The sequence below is a fragment of the Artemia sp. Qi Xiang Cuo genome, chromosome 4, assembly GCF_049724085.1.
Source record: "Artemia sp. Qi Xiang Cuo chromosome 4, ASM4972408v1, whole genome shotgun sequence".
Taxonomy (NCBI): Eukaryota; Metazoa; Arthropoda; class Branchiopoda; order Anostraca; family Artemiidae; genus Artemia; species Artemia sp. Qi Xiang Cuo.
The window spans coordinates 21,524,941-21,546,399 of record NC_142797.1 but is presented as its reverse complement, the minus strand read 5'-3'; the positions used below and the strand labels follow the sequence as shown (position 1 = coordinate 21,546,399).

The window sequence follows — 21,459 nt, the reverse complement described above, 5'->3', positions numbered from 1 at the left end:
CTCAGGACAAGGGTTGTAAGTTACCATTTCCCCAAACACTTCCAATCAAAATTTGAAATAGCCATTTTGTTCAATGTATTTGAAAGCTCTGGAAATTTTGTCTCAGGATAACAAATTCCCCCAGCCATCAGGGCAATGGTTGTAAGTTATGTTCTGAGGGTATATAAGGTCTTTATAGAAAGCTTGGTTACATAAACTTTGGAGGAGGCTCATTGGATTGGTAATCAGAAGTTCTAGTGCTTTTTTTAAGAGTCAAAGCGATCGAAGGGCAGATACCCCCCCCCCACACCCACACACACACACGTCGTATTCTCCCGAAATGTATCTAAAAGAAATTTTGACATAGCCATTTTATTCAAAATAATCTAATTGTTCATCGTAGTTGAAGGTTTCAGAAATTATGTTTGTGAGAAGGACAACCCCCCCCCTACATCTCAGAATAATGGGTTGTAAGTTATGCCCTGGGGACATATAAGGTTCTTATAGAAAGGGTGGTCATATATGCTTTGAACGGGACTCATTGGATTGGTAATTAGAAGTTCTAATGCCGTTTTTAAGAGTCAGTGATCAGAGCCCATCTAATCAAAACTTTGAGATAGCCATTTTATTCAACATAGTTTTAAGTTCTGGAAATTAAGTCTTTGAGGATGACACCCCCACCCACTGCCCTCAGGGCAAGGGTTGTAAATTATGCCCAGGGAGCATATAAGGTTTTTATATAACGCGTTGTCGTAGAAACTTTAAAAAGGGCTCATTCGATTGGAAATTGAAATGGCTAGTGCCCTTAATTAAAAAGGGGCATAAAATAAGGAATCTAATAGTACTACCTTTATTTTATGTTGATTTGTATAGAAATTAGAATTAATTGAGACTATTGGGTTTGGGAGGGGGGGGGGGTGAGAATTGCCATAAAAACAACCTTTACCATTAAAACACCTTAAAATTAACAATATAAAAGTGCCTCTCCTTTTGATTTTGCATTTGTTTTTCTGGGAAGTAACTAGTCTACACTTTTTTCCAAGCAAGTTAGAGCTTCCCACCTTGAACAAGAAGAAAAGACAAGCTCTTCAGAAAGCACTGAAGTACCATAGTTTGTTTTTGTTACCAGTAGTGTGGTTCTAGAACACCATAGAGAGCTATCTGTGAGTTTTTTGAAAAAATCTTCTTCTATCTACTTGCTTTTAATAAATTTCAATGAATTATGTAATCAGAAAGTGCCACGTAGTACCCAAAAACCAAACCTTGGTCCCATTTTTTTTTGGGGGGGGGGAGAAATCTAAAAAGGGTAATCTCATAATCCAGATGTTCAAGCCCTTTAACCTAACCCTTTAATAAAGCAAAACCTTTAACCTAATCCAATAAAAGTTTCGGTTGCAGAATACAAGGAAAGCTGCTTTGTTTTAGTAGATAATTTTCTCTACTTTTCTCATGTTTGCTTATAAAGTGGACCTCAGCAAAAAAAGGGGAAAAACATGCCATTTTTTTTGTTACAGAGTTGGTTTAACTTTATTTATCTTCAGTCATCACAAGTAGCTATTTCATGAAACTAAATAAAGGTGCATGGATGTTCAGTATTCTTTATTGACAATATAGAGAAGACTAGAACATAATTTGCATCCAAAAATTAAGACTTTTGGGAAATTAACATCTAAGTATGTAAATTTGAAAATGACAATCCACATTCTTTTTTCAGTAATCTTGGTTATGATTGTGTTTTTTTTCTCAATATAATGAGAAATAGGAAGATTCTGCTCAAAAAAAGGATTGTTTTCAGAAAAGTGCAAATTATGTTATCGTCTAGAGGGCAGGGGGCAGCAGCCCTACTCATCTTATTTTCTATTGGTTTTGGGTTTGATAGGGTTGTTCATTGTAATTTTTGGGTTTAATTGATTTATTGATGGTGACATGTTAGTTTTATGGTTGAAAAATTATTTATTTTTTAACTGCTCATCTTGGTTTTATTATAGCTGTTTGATTTTCATTGAAAAACTTAATTTGTGGAAAAATCGTATTCTACTAATCACTTTCTTTGAATATTTATTTGAGCCCTTAAATTAACACCTTGTTTCTTTCTGGACTAGAAAATGAATACCCAAAATTCTTAAAAAAAACAACTTTAAAACAGTCAATAATACTTACATATCTCATTTCTAAAAAATATTGCTTCATTTACGAAATTTTTTTCAAAAGAAAATTTTCAAAGAAAAGTAAAAAAACAAAACAAACAAGAAACACATCAGTGCCACCCATACAAAGGGTGATTTGCCTTGTTTTTCCAGGGGGGGGGGCTACAGTTTTTCTGTATGGGACAATGGCCCAACATCTTCCTGTGTTGTTTTATTTTGATCCCGCAAGTTTCACATTCTCATGTTGAGTACAACCTATATCCTACAATTTTACTTGAAATTTTTGTTTCATCTTAAGATTAAAAACTGCACTACTCTTTAAAGTAAAATATATTAATTTTCATTTTTGTAAATTTTCATATACAAAATGAATCCCATTTTTTTTTTGAATGCTAACGCAGTTGAACCTACGCTTTTAACTGTATTAAGATATGAGTGGCTTTGCAGTGCTTGATAGAAGTGATTATAGCTAGTGTATTCTTGGGAAATTTGTGCTTCAATTCTCTGTATAAACATGAAAGCAATATCCTCGTTTCATTTCAAATTATGTATTTAATCTTTTCAGAAACTGTTCTTTTCCGTTCAACTGTTCTCCTCAAATTTGAAATATAGCTACGCTCGTCCCCTTCTTTTAAGGATTCTGATATCAAAAGGGGTAAGTAATCCAATAAAAGTTTCGATTGCAGAATAAAAGGAAAGCTGCTTTGTTTTAGTAGATAATTATCTCTACTTTTCTCATGTTTGCTTATAAAGTGGACCTCAGCAAAAAAAGGGGAAAAAAATGCCATTTTTCTTTATTGCAATTGAGGTCAAGCCTTTTTATGGAAAAAGTTGTCACTTTGAAGGGGTAATCTAGCCCTTGGCAGTCGATAATTTAAAAAAAGGAGTTCTGCTTCTATTGGATTCAAAACTTTTGCATAAGACCTCTTATATTTATGTATATTCTGAACGTGGTCTTTCAGAATGTGTATTAGTTTCTAAATTTGGTTGAAACTAGTTAAACTGAAACTATTACGAGTAATATAAATTCTATTTATCAAAGACTATTTATAGATATCAAGAATTTTAGTATGGTGTTTGCATGTCTTTTTATACATCTATTTGTAAACGATTGAACAGCTCGGGGTTGGTCCCATAGCGTCAGATTCCTCACAGAATTTACAAAAACGTAAAGCAAAATGCAAAAACTATTAAAAAGATTGTCCATTAAAAACTGTGCTTATAAAGTGGACCTCAGCAAAAAAAGGGGGGAAAACATGCAACTTGATATAAATTTTGATTTAATCATAAAAGCTGATGGGAATAAAAGTGATTGTTCTATAACTCAGAACATATAGAAGTTTAGGTTGTAATAACAATTCTAGCTTTGGAGAGACAGGACTAGATTGTAAATGACAGCGACATTTAGTTTGTGATTTTCATCTACGACTATGAAAGCTGTCTCTAAATAAATGATTTCTGATTGTTTTTCTAACAATCTTTGGATATAACAATTTTGCCTCATCCCTGCTTATGCAGAGATAGTTATGGGACAACCATAATTTTTATATGAGGGCTCAGTATCTGCATCTTTTCTTTATCATATTATGGTGTTTTTTGAAATTGTGAGTTTATATTGTTTCTAACTGACTTAGCAATAAAAGATAAACAAACGCAACAACAAAACTATTTAGTAGCTACAAATAGTAGATATATTAGCTGGTTAAATTGTGTTAAGGGATGCTTCACTGGAGTTTAATATAAATTTTTTTATTTAAACCTCAAATTATCTTTATATAAAAGCAAGTTTTTCCACTTCTTTTTTTAGATTTTTTTTTATGAAAGTTTGCATTGATGTCTATGTTTTTTACCCCATCTATATGAACTGTGAATTTACATTGTCTGAAAAAGGTTTGCGTAACCATCACATTTTCTAAGCAACTTTTACTTCTATTGCTGCGAGCACCCAATGCTATTATCAGGGCCGGATCGACTAGGTACGAGGCCCGATTGGATTTTTTTTTTTGCGGGGCCCTATCTATATATTAAATTTGTAAGAAAAATTCAAATCCAGCATATAAATACATAAATACACACACGTATATATATATATATATATATATATATATATATATATATATATATATATATATATATATATATATATATATATATATATATATATATATATATATATATATATATATATATATATATATATATATATATATATATATATATATATATATATATATATATACCTTTAGCATAGCTGTTTTTCTCTCAATTTTTCTTCATAGAAATCTATTTGGCCATATGAATATGGATCAAAATCACCTTCAGTGGTCAGTGATGGGTGCAGTGGCGCACTCATAAAATAATTAGGTGGGGCGCTGACCGGCGGTCCCTGGGCCAACCAACGGAAACATTTCGGCAAGATTAAAGAAGAAACTTTACATCAAAAACCTGGAATGAAACTTATCAATGAACTCTCTCTGGAAATAATCCAGTGATTGATTTAGAAACTAGTCATTTTTTGAATGACCTGGCACGCCTTTATTTTTTTTGCGTATAAATATGTTATTTTCCGTTTTCTCAACTTAGGGCTCCTACTAAAGGCTTCTACATGGAATGTGATCAAACTATACGGAAGTTATCGCCGGTTTTTTCCCTGCCCATATAATTTGATTCATCATAATTTGACAGTTAATTTGTTATTCCCCCGTTAAATGCTTCACTTCCCGCAGAAAATACCCCCCCCCCCCCCCCAGAAAATGCCCCTCCCCTTCCTTGCAAAATAACCCCGTGGAAAACACCCCCCTGTTGAAAATAAGGTTTTCCAAATTTGAAAATATTATTTGAGTTTAGTTTTTTTCTGTTTTGTCGAGAAATGCTAAGGAAAGTGAAAAAGAGGAATCTACACACCAAAAGTATTTTAAAAACTTATCCTAAAAACAAGTGTTCTAAAATCCATATTTGTTGAAAATACCTCCATATGAACTTCTTTACTTTTTGGAAGTAGCGGGTGCCAAATTAAAAAATAAAAAGAATAAGAAAAAATGTAGGCGAAAAATCATAAAAATTAAGCTAAGAACATAAGCTAAAAATTATGTTACTAATTTTTGGGTTAATGCAGCTCTACTATCTTTGACAAACTTATTTTTTGAAAAGAGTTTTTAAAATTAATTTCTATTCGTTTTATTGACATAGTCTTTTTCATGAAAATAAAAATTATATCTGTGTTTTTTTTTCTATTAGACTCCATAGTTTTTACTTTGAAGATTATTCGACTTTATTTTTCTCATTTTTGGTTTTATAGAGCTTTTCATTTTTCTTAAAAAAAACTTGTTTTATGGATAAAGATTGTTTAAATAAATTAAAAAAAAACTTTATGGGAATGTCGTTAAGAATTTTTTCTTTTAAGAGGTATGACATTGAAAGATTCCAGGGCCCCTGGCCTTCACATGCCATATTAGCTCCTTAACAGAGGGTATCACGAGGGTGCTACCTTCGCTCATTTTGGCCTGGCTACTCATGAGTCATTAAACTAATCCAAAGTCGATAATGGTAGGCAGTGCAATAGTGCTGCTAAAGTAAAGAGCGATGTGGGCACAATATATTATTCTTTTTTTTAGGGCACTTCGTTGAAGGAGTGGTCGTAGAAACTTCGAAAGAGGCTCATTCGATTGTAAATTGAAGAGGCTGAAAGTACCCTTTTTAATAGTCAAAAATGATTGGTGGGAAATCAACCACACCCCCACGCCCATCATTTCCCAAACATATCCAATAAAAATTTTTAGATAGCTATTTTAATCAATGTAGGTGATAGGTCCAGAAATTATGTGTTTAAGGATCAAAACTCCCCCTCAAAACCCCCCAGGGGAAGGGTTTTAATTTATGCCATGGGGTATATAAGGTTTTTTTTTAAATTAAAACCCATTTTTCCTTGCTTAATTCTTCGTATAAGGTTTTTATAGAAAGGGTGGTCGTATAAATCTTGAAGGGTGCTCATTGGATTGGTAATCAGAAGTTCTAGTGCGCTCTTTAAGAGCCAAAGTGATCGGAGGCTCTAATATACCCCCCACCCCGACACACACACTCATCATTTCCTCAAAAACATCCAAACAAAATATTTAGACAGCCAATTTGTTCAGCATAGTTGAATAATCCAGCAATGGTCGCATAAACTTCAAATGTGGCTCATTCAATTGGATTTAATTGGATTCAGCATAAAACAATGACACAACCCTCGAGAGCCCATGGGCAAGGGTTGTAAGTTATGCCCCAGGAATATAAGGTGTTTATGGAAAGGATGGTCACACAAACTTTGGATGGGATGGGTATCATTCTATTGGAAGTTGGAAGATCTAGTGCTTTTTTTAAAGATTTATTAGAATATTTGTTTTCACACTAAAGTAACCCTTTTATGAAATTAAAGGGAAAAATGAAATTCCGAACTAAAAATAAGGACTTACATTAAAACTTTAAATAAAACTTTTCTTCAAAATTTGAGGGGCTTCCCACTCCTAAGCCCCTCTGTACGCTAAACTTTGACGTTTTTCCCAATTCTTTAAGGAAAACTTCACAAACATTAGGGCCGTTTAATTGGAAGAAAAGGCTTCGTCAAAGCGATACAGACTTTTGTTTAAAGAGATTGGGATTTAGGAAGGGGCAGCCCCATTCATATATGGACTAATTTTTGTCTTTTTCAATGTTGTTCTGTAATTTAAGTTGACAAAACTTATTTTTTTTAAATTTTAATTTCTGATTGTTAATCAAGTCCTGCCGGAAAATCCGGCTCCCTCAAGGTGGTTTCAAGCACCATCGTCTCTCCCCAGTCTGCACCCACCGACACTTAGCGCAACTTTCTTAGCGCATTTTTATTTGAAAAAGACTTTAATTTTTGATTATTTTTAAAATCATTCTGTTAATCACCTCCTCCTTGGAAAAGTTTTTCAGTAAAAAGCCAGCAAAGGGGTATTTTCCAGCAAAGTTTTTTTTATGGGGGGGGGGGTACAAAAGAAACTTTAATAAAGCATCAAAAATGTGAAATTGATATTTAGTCCCTTATGATTTCTGGGAGTATTTTTGGTCTACTGTGTTATTATGAAAGGTGTTCCTGGGATATGCGTTATATGACAATTTTTCAACCTTATTTTACACAGTCAGTTTTTATTTAGTTCCACATTCTCTGAAATTTCCGCCTTAATACCCCTAGTGGTAGTAGTGATAGTAGTAATAATAGCTGTGGCAGATCAAGGAGCAGTGGTAGTAGCAGCAGCAATAGTAGTTGTAGTAGCAGTATTAGTGGTAGTAGAAGTAGTAGTTGTAGTAATAGTAGTAGAAGTAGTTGTAGTAGTAGTATTAGTGATATTATCATAGGCAGCGCGCTAGCGCTGCCTAAGTAAAGAACTATGTGGGCACAATGTGTTGTTGTTTTTTTGTTTTTTTCTCCATACCCGGGCACTTCGTATCGAAGGAGTCGTCGTAGAAACTTCGGAAAGGACTCATTCGATTGGAAATTGGAGTGGATAGTGCCCTTTTAATAGTCGAAAGTGATTGGAGGGCAACTAGCCCCCCCCCCACGCCCATCATTCCCCCAAACACATCCAATCAAAATTTTGAAATAGCCATTGTGTTCAGCGTAGTTGATTTTCAAATAGAAAATATGTTTTTGAGAAGGAAACTCCCCCACAACCCTCAGGGCAAGGGTTTTAAGTTATGCCCTGGGGGCATAAGGTTTTTAAAGAAGGCGTTGTCGTAGAAACTTCAAAACAGCCTCATTCGATTGGAAATTCAAAAGGCTAGTGCCCTTTTTAATGGTCGAAAGTGATGGGAGGGCAACTAGCCCCCCCCACGCCCATCATTGCCCCAAATATATCCAATCAAAATTTTGAGATAGCCATTTCGTTCAGCGTAATTGATTTCCAGATAGAAAATATGTTTTTGAGGAGGACACTCCCCCACAACCCTCAGGGCAAGGGTTTTAAGCTATGTCCTAGGGTTATATAAGGTTTTTATTGAAGGCGTTATCGTAGAAACTTCAAAAAAGGCTCATTTGATTGGAAATTCAAAGGGCTAATACCCTTTTTAATAGTCGAAAGTGATTAGAGGGCAACTAGACCCTCCCCCACGGCCATTATTCCCCCAAACACATCCAATCAAAATTTTGAGATAGCCATTTTGTTCAGCGTAGTTGTTTTTCAGATAGAAAATATGTTTTTGAGGAGGACACACCCTCACAATCCTCCGGGCAAGGGTTTTAAGTTATGGCCTGGGGCCATATAAGGTTTTTATAGAAGGCGTAGTCGTAGAAACTTCAAAACAGGCTCATTCGATTGGAAATTCAAAGGGCTAGTACCCTTTTCATCTGAAGTATAAAACTACAGTAGTTCTAATTTACCCTTTAGTAGTTTCTAATAGTACCCTTTTCATCGGAAGTATAAAACTACATTAGTTCTAATTTTATGCATACAAGTAACCACAAGAATCTACCTTACCCTTGAAATAAGACCATGATTTATTATGTGGAAGTTACATTTTTCTAGATACAAGAAAAATACCAATTTGTCAGCTTGTCCCCTATTTATCTTTCACAAAATAACCATTGTCATTCTATTTTTAATTTTCATAAGTTGTGTTTTCTATTGTTTGAATTTCTGTTAAATTTCTCTCCCTTTTTTTTAGCGCTGTTATGGTCCCATGGGCTTTGACAATAAAATCGTAATAATTCAAACTTGACATAAATTCTCTATGTTGTAATTGAACAAACTGAAAATCAAAAAAAAAACTGAAACAACTGAAAATTGAAAAATAAAAAACAAACTGAAATTAATAAATAAAAGTTCAAATAGGGATAAAATCCTTTTAATAGACAGTGATTTTCACAAACAGTGATAAAACTTGACAAAAAATACTAGATATTTTGGTCAGATATGCGGTGACCGTCATCAGTAGTAAACTAAAATTAAAGTTTAGTTTTACTACTGATGACGGTCACTGCATATGTGACCGAAATATCCAGTATTTTTTGTCAAATTTTATCACTGTTTTTGAAAATTACTGTCTACTAAAAGGATTTTGTCCCTATTTGAACTTTTATTTATTTATCGTCATGGAAAGGCAGTGTTGTCTCCGAAATTATCTAAACTGAAATTGTAATGACTAATCAAGTCAAACTTGAAACAAACAGAGTTTACCACAAACAGAAGAGGAGATATCGTCCCATAAGTCTTTAAACAGTACATCAATATAAAAGCTAGTACTTTTTGTAAATCAAAATTTTTTCAAAATCTTCTATTTTCTTCCAGGTATTTTGGAAATACCCTAATGACAGATTGGACAAACGTGACACTGCTCACAATTTATGTTTTGCTTCATTTCATAGAGGACACAATAGTCGAAACATTCCATCCTTATTAGCTTAGCCAGGATCCCAGATGCAAAACCCAAGGGTAGAACTTTCTGACGAAACCAAAGCGCTTTTTGAGGCCTTATCACCTAAGTTACTGAAGAAGAAGACCGAAAACGTATTAGAAGGAGATACAGCATCGATTGATGAAGATCATTCGAAGAAGATCGAAGAATATCGATTGAATAAAGTAAAAAATGCTGTTGAACAAGGGGCAGACATCAATGCACGTAGTGCAATTACTAGTGATAACAAAAATACTCCGTTACATATAGCTACTCTAAAAGGCTATAAAAGTGTTGTTGAATATCTTCTAGGTTATCCTAACCTACGAACTGATATCAAAAATGACAAACGTGAAACCGCATTGAATCTAATAGGAAAAAAATTAAAAAACAAAAAATTAAATAACAGAAATGCTTATGAAGACATTAAAAAATCCTGGAAGATCATAGTGCAGAAAAAAAGATCACCGTGCAGAAAGAACTGCTCATAGCTTAAGAGGTGAAATGGCGGACAAATATGAAGATATGGTATTCTGCATGGTAGAAAGAGCAGGACGAACAAAATTTAGTGAATTTAATATTGGTAGAGAAGTTAAAAGCAGGGACACAAATAATCAAAAATTTGATGATGTAGTTTTTAGCTATAAAGAAAGTGGCAAGAAATACATTATTCCAATTCAGGTTAAACACAAAGGAGAAAATAAAGAAATAAACAAACCGGATTTAGAATATAATAAGGGTGAATTTGGTGTTCAAAAATATTTCTTTTCTTACCTTGACCTCAAACAGGATATTAGAAAAATTACAGACTAAAAGAGTTTTAATACAGAGGATAATGAAGAAGCTAAGAAAAGAAAGTATTTCGAAGATGATGAGATTCAGTATGTGGTGTTGTTTACCAGTGCTAATTTTGACACTCAGCAGTTAGAGGAAGCAAACTATAAATTCAAAAAGGAAGCATCTTTAGGTATTATAGATATTTTTGATTTGTCATCAAGAGGACCTAAAAAACATAACTATAAAAACTATAGACAACTTAATGTGATAAGTGATAAACTAAAAAATAGTCTAATGCAAACGATTTGTGATTTTGAAAGTCAAAATAACGACCAGCAACGTTTAACAAAATCTGAACAAGAAGAAGAAATAAAAAACTTTTTAAATCGGTTAGTTTTTGTAATTAATCAACCTAAAGCAGATGATTTAGAGGAGAAACTTAGTGGTCTAAATCAGCAAGAAATATTGAAAGGTACTCCTTTCAATGAAATATTGGTTAATTCTTTTGAACAGTATCGACAAAATCTAGAAAAAGGCCTATTTAAAAAAGGGGGTCGTCCTTCTGGCTGGATTGATGGGGAAATTGCCTTAAGTTACTTCAAAGAATTGGAACACAACATTCACACGTCCATATTAGTAGCTAGCATGACTCTAATGTATAACAAACAAACCCTTGGCTATGGTTCATTTGAGAACTCAATTGTATTAACTGAACTAGATCAATTTCTAGATGATGATAATGGACGTGTATTGTATGTACAAACTTCACAAAACCTATTCAGTAGCATAAAACTCTTGCAGTACCTTAACACTAGGAACGACTATAGTTTAGAGAAAGGTAGTAGAATTTCCGTAGCCCTAGAAGAGGTTTTACGAAGTGAGCAACATAAAGAGGCTGTTGTGCACGCATTCAAGAGTTCAGCCACCAACTTATTGACGATAGAATGCGATGATAAGGCTTATAGTCAAGAAAGCCTATTACGTCTATATAATTCATTACTGTCCAGCATAACCGAAGTAAGTTCTAAGAAAAAGATCATTTTAGTTAATCGTAAAGAAAATACTAATACTTTAGCTGAATATTTTCAACGTAAATATGCCCTAAAGTGTTATTAATTGGATGATGAAATTAATCTACAAGATTTTAAACCATGTTAAGACCCTTTGGAGAAAAAGTTAATAGTTATTCAAGGCAAAGGAGAAAGAACAAGTTTAAATCAACTGTCACGTCCATTTCCTCGAGATATTACAGATTTAAATACATATGCTGATCTTGTCCAAGGTAAAGAGATAAATGTAGGTTCTCAACTGGCTGATTTACGTGAAATTAACGATTATTATTTAAATCGTAAATTCCATCAAGTAGAAATAAATACGTCTATAGAAAATGATAGATCAGTTCAGGATACGCTGGTTTAGGCCTATACAAAGGAAAGTTTTCATCTCATATGTGAAAAAAACCCTAGTGCTAATATCCACTGGCTAAAGCGTGAGCCTGGAAAATTAGTTTGGCAGAAGTCACAATGCTCTGTATCTTCATTACATAAATATGTCGAGTCTGAAAGAAGTTGTATTGAGTATTATTCTGAGTCAGAGTTTTTAGAACAGTGCGAAAAAAATCAAGTAGTAATCATTTCTGCTACAGCAGGGATGGGCAAGACGACGGTTCTGACGAGCCTATCTGAGAAAATAAAGGAAAGATATTCTTATAGATGGATACTAAGAATTGATTTAATCAAGCATATAGATCAGTTAAATATTCTGAATAACTTGACAAACAGAGGCCGATTAAATGAGGACCAAGCAATAGATTTTCTGCTCGACAAACTATTGAATCTTGAAGATGGTCTAGAGAAGAAATTATTAGAGAACATTCTTCGCTTCGGTTCTGATAATGGATTGCAGGTAGTAATTCTAATTGACGGTTTTGATGAAATTTCCCCAGATTATAAAGATATTGTTATTAATCTGCTTTGCGAGTTAAAAAAGACTAAGCTGGAAAGATTGCTGGTAACTACTAGGCACAACATGAAAACGCATTTGGAGAGTTCGTTTTGTGTTCTTGCTTTTGATCTAAAGCCATTTTGTAAAGATACAGATCAAGTAGATTTTTTAATTACATTTTGGAAACAAAAACTCAAGCAAGAAAACATTGCTCAGGTTGAGGATCGACATTTAGAAATGTATGGCAATGAAGTAATTGCACGATTTTCTGCATCAACTATTCGTAATCATTATAGTGAAGAAGCAGAATTTACTAGTATTCCATTGCACACTTGGAGTGAAGAAACAGAATTTACTAGTATTCCATTGCACACTTGGATGGTAGCAAACGTTTTTTATGAGAATAAAGAGAGAAAACAAACAGAGCCATGGCAAGGATGTAAAGAATTTTTAAATACTCCTAACATTGAGAATGAAAAACCAGTCCTGCCAAGTCAATTTAACATTGCAGGTTAATATGATCGTTTCATAGAAACAATATTCTATTATATAAATTTTAAAAAGAAACAAGACATAGATTTCACAAAACCAGTGAACAAAAGGTTACTTAAACAAGAGTACCAAAAGTTTAAAAAACAGAAACAAGAGCTAGCACTATACACATTGTTGAATAACGAAGATTTTAAAAAAATGTCTTCTACAAATCAGGCGGAGATTAATGGTTGGATCCAAGATATTAAAAGGGGTGGCGAAAACCAAGGTATTATTGATCAAATTATAGGAGATGAACCTCGTTTTACCCATGCTACTTTTGCTGCATATTTTGCCTCTTTTGCTTTTGCTGCAAAAATTATCGTTGATATTAGTGGGACACTTGAAATCACGGACGAAATATTACCTTACACCTCTTGCATTTTTATTAACAGCATAATTAAGCGATGAGAGAATACAAAAAGAGCAGAAATTCTTGCATTGTTAACAGGAAAGCCACTAATAAATTTTGCTTCTCAAAAAGGTTTTAAAGACGTTGTTATGGCTTTATTAACGTCAGGCCATGATGAGTGGCCGCATCCTGACGATGAAGGGAAAACACCATTACATTATGATGTTCAAAATCGTGACGAATCTATTATTTTGAATTTATTAGTCTATTATTATAACGTCTACGAAGATGAAGATAAAGAGGAAGATAGAGCGAAAAAAGTATTCCGTTTTGTAGACAAAAAAGATGTTCATGGTAAATCTGCTCTTGATTATGCTAACGAAAAAAATGAACTAGAAATTGTCTATGGATTGTATAATTTGTTTTCACATAATACTCCTTACATAAAAATTATCACTGACGGAAAATTTTTAATTCTAAGAGAAATTTGATAGTGTTAAGTAAAAGTTTGTTAGTATTAAGGTAAAATTTGTTACTTCGAGGAGAAATTTATTTAGTGTTAAGGAAAAATTGTTACTTCTAACAGAAAACTTGTTATCATAAACGAACAAAGTGTTATTTCTAATAAGAATTTGGTATCCTTGACAGGAAACTTCATACTTCTTACGGAAAACTTTTCATCACTGACGAAAAAATTGCTACTTCTAAGAGATATTTGATAGTTTTAAGTAGAAGTTTGTTGATATTGAGGAAAAAGCCGTTACTTCGAAGAGAAAATTTGTTATAGTGAAGGATAACTTGATACTTCTGACAAAAAACTTGTTATCATAAACGTAAAATTTATTACTTTTAAACGTAAAAAATTGGTCTCTTTGGTAGAAAACTTGCTACTTTTTATAGAAAACTTATTATCACTGATGAAAAATTATTACTTCTAAGAGAAATTTGATAGTGTTAAGTAAAAGTTTGTTAGTATTAAGGTAAAAGTTGCTACTTCGAGAAGAACATTTTTTAGTGTTAGGGAAAACTTGCTACTTCTGACAGAAAGCTTGTTATCGCAACCGAAAAAAATGTTACTTCTAAGAAAAATTTGGTATCTTTGGCAGAAAACTTGTTATCACTGAAGAAAAATTATTACTTCTAAGAGAAATTTGATAGCGTTAAGAAAAAGTTTATTAATAGTAAGCTAAAAGTTACTACTTCGAGAACATTTTTTAGTGTTAAAGAAAAATTACTACTTCTAACAGGAAACTTGTTATCATAAACGAAGAAATTGTTATTTCTAAGAAAAATTTGGTCTCTTTGACAGAAAACTTCTTATCACTGTCGAAAAATTGTTACTTCGGTGATAAAATTTTTTAGTGTAACTTCTAAGAAAAATATGGTATCTTTAACAGAAAACTTACTATCAGAGTCGAAAAAGTTGTTTCTTCTTAGAATAACTTCGTATGTTTGACAGAAAACTTACTAATTCTTACATAAAACTTTCTATCACTGACAAAAAATTGTTATTTCTAAGAGAAATTTGATAGCATTAGGCAAAAGTTTGTTCGTATTAAGGTAAAAGTTTCTTCTTCAAGGATAATATTTCTTAGCGATAAGGAAGACTTGCTACTTCTAACAGAAAACGTGTTATCATAAATGAAAAAATTGTTACTTATAAGAAAAATTTGGTCTCTTTGACAGAAAACTTGCTACTTCTAACAGTAAACTTGTTATCACTGTCGAAAAATTGTTACTTCGATGAGAAAACTTGTTAGTGTTACTTCAAGAAAAATATGATATCTTTGACAGAAAACTTATTATCATAGACGAAAAAGTTGTTAACTTGCTACTTCTGACAGAAAACTTGTTATCATAAACGAAAAAATTGCTACTTCTAAGATAAATTTGATAGTATTAAGTAAAAGTTTGTTAGTATTGAGGAAAAAGTTTTTACTTCGAAGAGAAAATTTGTTAGTGTGAAAGGAAAACTTGCTAATTCTGACAGAAAACTTGCTACTTCTGACAGAAAACTTGATTTCCCAAACGAAAAAATTGTTACTTCTAAGAAAAATTTGGTATATTTGACAGAAAACTTGTTAGATCTAGCAGAAAACTTGTTATCACTGACGAAAAAATTGTTACTTTTAAGAAAAATTTGATAGCTGTAACTAAAACTCTGTTAGTGTTAAGGAAGAAATTGTTACTTTGATGAGAAAATTTGTGAGTGTTAAGGAAAACTTGCTAATTTTGACTGAAAACTTTTTATCATGAACGGAAAAAAATTATACTTCTAAGAAAAATTTGAAATTTTTAAGTAGAAGTTTGTCAGTATTAAGGGGAAATGTTGATACTTTGAAGAGAAAATTGGTTAGTGTTAAGGAAATCTTGCTACTTCTGACTGAAAACATGTTATCATAATGAAAACATTTGTTATCTTTGATGGAAAACTTGGTCCTATTAGAAGAAATTTGTTACTGCTAAGAAAAAAACTGTTACTAACAAATTATGCAAATATTAAATGTGAATTTCTTATGTTTTAATTATGTTTCATTTCATTCGAAGACATGTAGAAAAAAAAGTTGAAAAACATATCATGTTAAAAAATAAAAATAATAAAAAGTTGAAAAAAATACCACGTAAAAAAATTGAGGGGGCCCATAAAGTTGGAGGGGGGGCCCTCCTGTGTCTCAAGCGCACAAAAAAAGTATTAAGAATTTTTTTCAGTGACCGATTTTCAAAGTATTAAGTATTCTTACAAGGTTAATGTAGTGATTCATTTAAGTGTTTTATGATGACCGCTGATCAAAGTTTATGTTATTTGTGCCTTTCATTTATGTTATTTTACTATGTTCATGGCCGTATATTTGGCTTTAAAATACACTTCTCTATCTATCCATCTAATATGCAGAACAATTGTACCAAAGACATTTTGCATGCAGAGCCGCTATACTTTATCCCCCCCCCCCCGAATATGTAAATTTATAGCCCAAATTAATTTCTAAAGTAACGAAAAAACTGGTGTGTTCTCGAATTTTACTCAGCGTAAAGTTGAGTGAGTGGTGCATAATACACAAGTACCAAAATTCCTTCCCCCTACGGAAATTAAAAACATAAAACTCAAATAAACTTCTCAAATCTGGAAAGTCTTAATTTCCACGGGGAGGGGGTATTTTCCGGGGGGGGGGGTATCTACCAGGGGGTATTTTCCAGGGGGGGTATATTCCAGGGTAATCCCCGAGGGTTAAACGCCTAGAACTCCTCCCTTCAAAACCCACTATTTCCCCAAACACATTCAATAAAAATTTTGAGATAGCTATTTTGTTCAATATAATTTGAAGGTCCGGATATTAATTGTGTTTGAGGATGACAATCCCTCACCACAGCTCTCAACGCAAGGTTTGAAAGCTATGCCCCGGGGGTATATAAGGTGCATAGATACGATGATCGTATTAACTTCGGAGGGGTCTCATTGGATTGGAAATCAGAACTTATAGTGCCCCTATATGCAACGCTGGATGAAGCTGTTCCTCAAGTACTCGGTTTTCGGTGTATCCTCCCTTAGATAATTGGACCGAGCTGAGTGCCTTCGTGTCTGCCTTGTCGGCTGGACAAAGGGGGGCACAATTCGAGAGAGCTCGTCTGAGGGAGGCAAATTCACGTACTTGTAGAAAACAGCCATCGACGCTACATCAAACCGTCAGTTTCAAAGAACCATCCTTGTAGCCCATTGTCCTCGACGGTGGTAATGCCGGGGAACTCACAAGGATTCTCAAGCCATAGATAGTTCCCACACGGCAAAGAGTAGTGAGACATTGCCGAGGGGTACAATGAGTTCATGTCCAAGAATACTGCATTTGACTTTGCACCGGTGTTTTGTCCGCTCGGATCGGTTGTCAAGACGCGATCCCCATGAAAAACATACCCACCCCTTATTGATCTTTCTACAAAAAGGAGTTGATCAACGTCGGTGATTAGACATATTTCCTCCCTACTAATTTTTAGAATCAATTCCATCACCAAATGTGGTGTGGAAAAATAATAGCCTATATCTAGTCCGAACTCTGAATAGATTTGGTCTGTGTTCTTGCAGACTATGTCTATGAGAGTTAAGTTGTCACTGGCCAAGTACAGTCTACAATAATCCCACCCATTTTTACAATTCCTCTTAGACCATACCTTCTTGGCAAACTCATAGTCCTCGGCTGTTCATTCACTGTTGGTGAGTGAATTGTAAAAAGCTTCAATTGGAGGTAGTTTCACCTCGCTTAAACGAGTGCCACAACAGTAATAGTCGTAAGCATATACATCTTTACATGTCAATAGGTCATACATTTCACTGTCTGGAAAGTGCTGTTTAAGAAAAGGAAAACTATCAAAATTGTCACTTTTCTGCACTTGAATCAATTGACTCAATGCCTTGGGCAAAAAACTAAAAGAATCTAAAAACTAATTAGATTCTAAAGAATCTGAAAAATGGCAGGTAGTGAATAATGGGCATATGTGCTGGAATAAAATCTTATTCCAGCACATATGCCCATTATTCACTACCTGCCATTTCAGCTCGAGAAGCAACAACTTCTCGGCCGATTTGGGAATGATGTTATAGGTAAATGAATTATTTACCCATGGACTATCTACTCCCCCTCCCTCCCTGTGCATATGTGCCAGTTCCGGTAAAATAAATTTTAAATCATAATTTTAATTGTGAATAAAAACTGGGATAAAAATCTGCTGGCTAACATTTAAGTTACACGATTGATCTGCTACCCCTCTAAAATTACTGCCCCCCGCGGATATTTCCTGCCACACGTGAGTATGGTCTCTGACTTTTCTCTTCCCCCCTCTTTTCCCTGTAGTCCCCTTATCCTCCTCTTCAAACTCCCCCGTACAAACCCCACATAAATTTTGTTTTTTAATCGCGAGACGATCCTCTGGGGAAAACACCATTGGATAATGCATATTTCTCAAACGAGAAATAGTGTCATTAGCTGTGCCAATTAATTTAGTCAGTGCCTTGACCATGCACTCTCCCTTATCCAGTGTTTCTACTATTTCTAACAACTGCATTGTGTTAGAACTGTCTCTTTTCGCATGGGCGTAGGACACTGCAATAGCTTGATGTTCTTTGTTTCAGTTTGGAAATCGAGGATCGTTCACTTCCACCAGCTTCGCTTCACAGTCCAACGAGATTTTTTTGCTCTGGAGGAGAGTGTTTTGGAAATTTTGAAACGTAAAATGGTCCTATCCCCTGAAACCGTTTCCACTGACTGGTAGCCATGACGTCTACAATGATTCATATAATCCCGTAGTTTTATATCGCTACGGAATCGAGACAGGCATGTCGGACAGTAGAAACATAACCCCCTTTTCTTACCCTCCCTCAGAACTCTACTAATGTCTGTAATTGGATTGAAATGGCCAATTGAATTGGCTAGGTCACTAGACGGTGGTGTGCGCAACAACCAAACCCAATGTTTAACCAATTCAATCGACGGACCTATTACTGGGAACATCACCCCTTTCTTTTTTGAACGAACCCCATCTTCAAATTCAGTTTCATAATGAACCATAGTAACACCGATATTTAAATGGGCATTGACCCTTTCAAAAATATCAATAGACCTGAGCGTTACTGGGTATTTTCCCTCTAAACAGGTAAATCTACAATGGGAAAATTGGACCCCTCCTTCCCATGTACAGCCCAGTGATCTAAATTCGTCTTGGAAGCGTCATCTGCTAGAGGCTGAAATGCTGATATGAGGAAAGCGTACTTTAAACATTTTTGATCTGCTTCAAAACAGATCCGCTGGACACCGCAACAACCTACTGAATCGGGATTATATTTTAAAACTATTGCCCTTGGCCCACTCCCCCCTCTTAAAATAAAATCTTTCTTAAATTTACAAATATTAACGCTTAAATTTTCAACATAAAGAACTACTGAACCGCACCCATTTTCGGTATAATTCTCGAGATCCGTAATAATACGGCCTATCCCATCCATGAAAACACCCTCAAAATTCTCTAAATTTGGATAGACCAGTCGCATCTCGGTATGTACATAATGATGGTAAACTTTACTTTTTCCCTCATTTAAATAAAACACCTTTAAAACAATAGAAACCTTAATTGAATCCCTCCCCCTCTCCCCACAACTGAATTTGATTTTATAGCAGTGCACGAATTCTATCTATATAGTCATGAACAATTTCTAAAGGGTCAAACACAAAATTACCTCACAAAAGCGAAATAGATGGGTCTCCAAAGGTTGCAGTGTAGACAACTATCGTATTTAAAATTGAGTTTGATAGCTGAAATTTGGGAAATGTCGTAAATTGGATATTACCCTCCTCCCCCACCTCCTCCCCCTCTCCCTCCTCCCCCTCCTGTATATTATTATCAACACCCCCTCCCCCAACCCCATCTACTCTTGTATATTATCAACACCCTCCCCCACAGTGTTCAATAATAGGGTTATGGGAAGGCACTTCATTCGATTGAAGTGTAAGTATGTTATCAGGGGCTAGAGGAGGGTTCCCTGTTAACTCATTGGAAAAATCATCTAAAATTTGTAGTGTGTTTGGACTCAAGTCTCCAAAAACCTGCCCAACTGTGCTATTATCAACATTTAAAAAACATCACTTAAAAAGTCATCGATGTTATCAGGAATAAATTCAAGTGAATTAACGCTGACCTGCTGAGATATTTCGTTATTATTGTTGTAAAGCCCCATAGGCGCGTCCTCTCCTTTTCCAACTGACGAGCAGGGGAGAAATGGTGAGTATGGAACTAGAACAACCTATAAATGAAAAATAGCTTATTTTCAAAGTGTCTAAATCACCCCTACTGTTTTTTAAAAAAAATTGGATTATTATTATTAAAAAAAAACGTGCTGCTTAGCAGTAGCATTTACTTCTCTCTACTCTATATATATATTCTGAAAGTTCCAACTTAACGAAAATCAAAAGGATGTCATAGAAGCTTTTGATTTTGTTCAAACAACCCCTCCCAATTTCCACTATTTAATGCCCCCGGCCCAGCGGGCCCCGCGGCGCTTCCCGTGGTGCTTCCTGGTCGCCACCCTCTCCCCTGTATATGATAATTGACCTGATTTAAAACGGGGGAGTAATTTTTGTTTTTAATATCTTTGACAGGATTTGACTGACTGATCGACTGATGAAATGAGTCAATTGTTGGAAGACCGAATCCTCAAAACTATTATATTCAATTGCAAAAAATAGCATTCTGCTTTGAGATAAAAAGAATCTAGTCAATCCATGATCAGTAATTGACAACACTAGAAATTAACGAAAAATATTATTATGAGATAGCGAAGTTTATGTCTACATTGGGCCAGAGAAAATAGGAAAGATTAGAATCAAAGAGTGGTTTTCTTTGTAAAGCAAAAAGCAAAAAAATAATTACATTATAATTTAGATATCTCTGAGGTAGGGGGGTGTTCAGAGAAATTTAAAACAATGGTTGGGGCGGGGGGTTAATATTTTAATATCTCTGAGACACACACACACACACTTTTACAGCGCGATGAAAAATAGGTTTGTTTTTGTTTTTCGCATATTTCTATAAGCTATGTAAAAAAAAATGCTCACATTTTTATATCCCGGCTGCAGTTGAGTGCCTGAAGCTGCTGGCAAAGCATGCTGTAGGGCAACCTCCTGACCTTGTGTAGGTGGGACAGCGATGTCATGGGCTTGAGGGGTTGGAGCACTGGGGCTTGCCATCATATATGCATCCGTCCAATCTCTTTTTAACTTTCTGACAGTGACATCAGGTTGAGCGACAGCTCGATGGTCAGGGGCTTGTGTTGAGGACGTAGCTTGCCCAGACTGCATAGGGGCTGGCGCTGATGGGGCTGCCTCATCCTCTCTTGCTCTCTTAGGTTGAGGGGGGGCAATACATTCTTCATAATTGTCCTTAAAAGAAGAGAAAAAAGTTAGTATTGAAATAATTTTCCCCTTTTTCACAGAATAAAAAAATTAGTAACCGCCGCCCCAACCCTAACCTAGCCATAATTTTGTCTAAAATGCATTTATCACAAAGAAGTCCCCACTCCCCCCTTTTCAACAAAGCAAAAAGTAAAATTTACGAGCAATATACTATGCTTCGAAATCATACGTTTTTATTGTACAACTTGTGAGAAAAATAAAAGTTGTACAATCACTAGTTTGTAGTCTTAGGATAGAAATCAATCTTTCTTTTTTTACCATTTGAATTTTTTTTAATGTTCCCGTCTATAGGCTTTAAAATAGAAAAAGATAGTTAACCCAGCAGCTTATAGGCCTAAATTTACGATCTTAGATGTAAATGGTATTCAATTTACACATAATA

At 34.5% G+C, this 21,459-nt stretch overlaps 1 pseudogene across 1 annotated transcript; it reads left to right on the top strand.

Annotated features, from left to right (window-relative positions):
- Positions 1 to 904: 904 nt before the first annotated feature.
- Positions 905 to 13,616, top strand: LOC148952880 (uncharacterized; annotated as a pseudogene). The gene is made up of 3 exons (XR_016141663.1): positions 905 to 1,142; positions 2,692 to 2,781; positions 9,416 to 13,616. The product of XR_016141663.1 is annotated as an uncharacterized LOC148952880 (transcript).
- Positions 13,617 to 21,459: the final 7,843 nt, after the last annotated feature.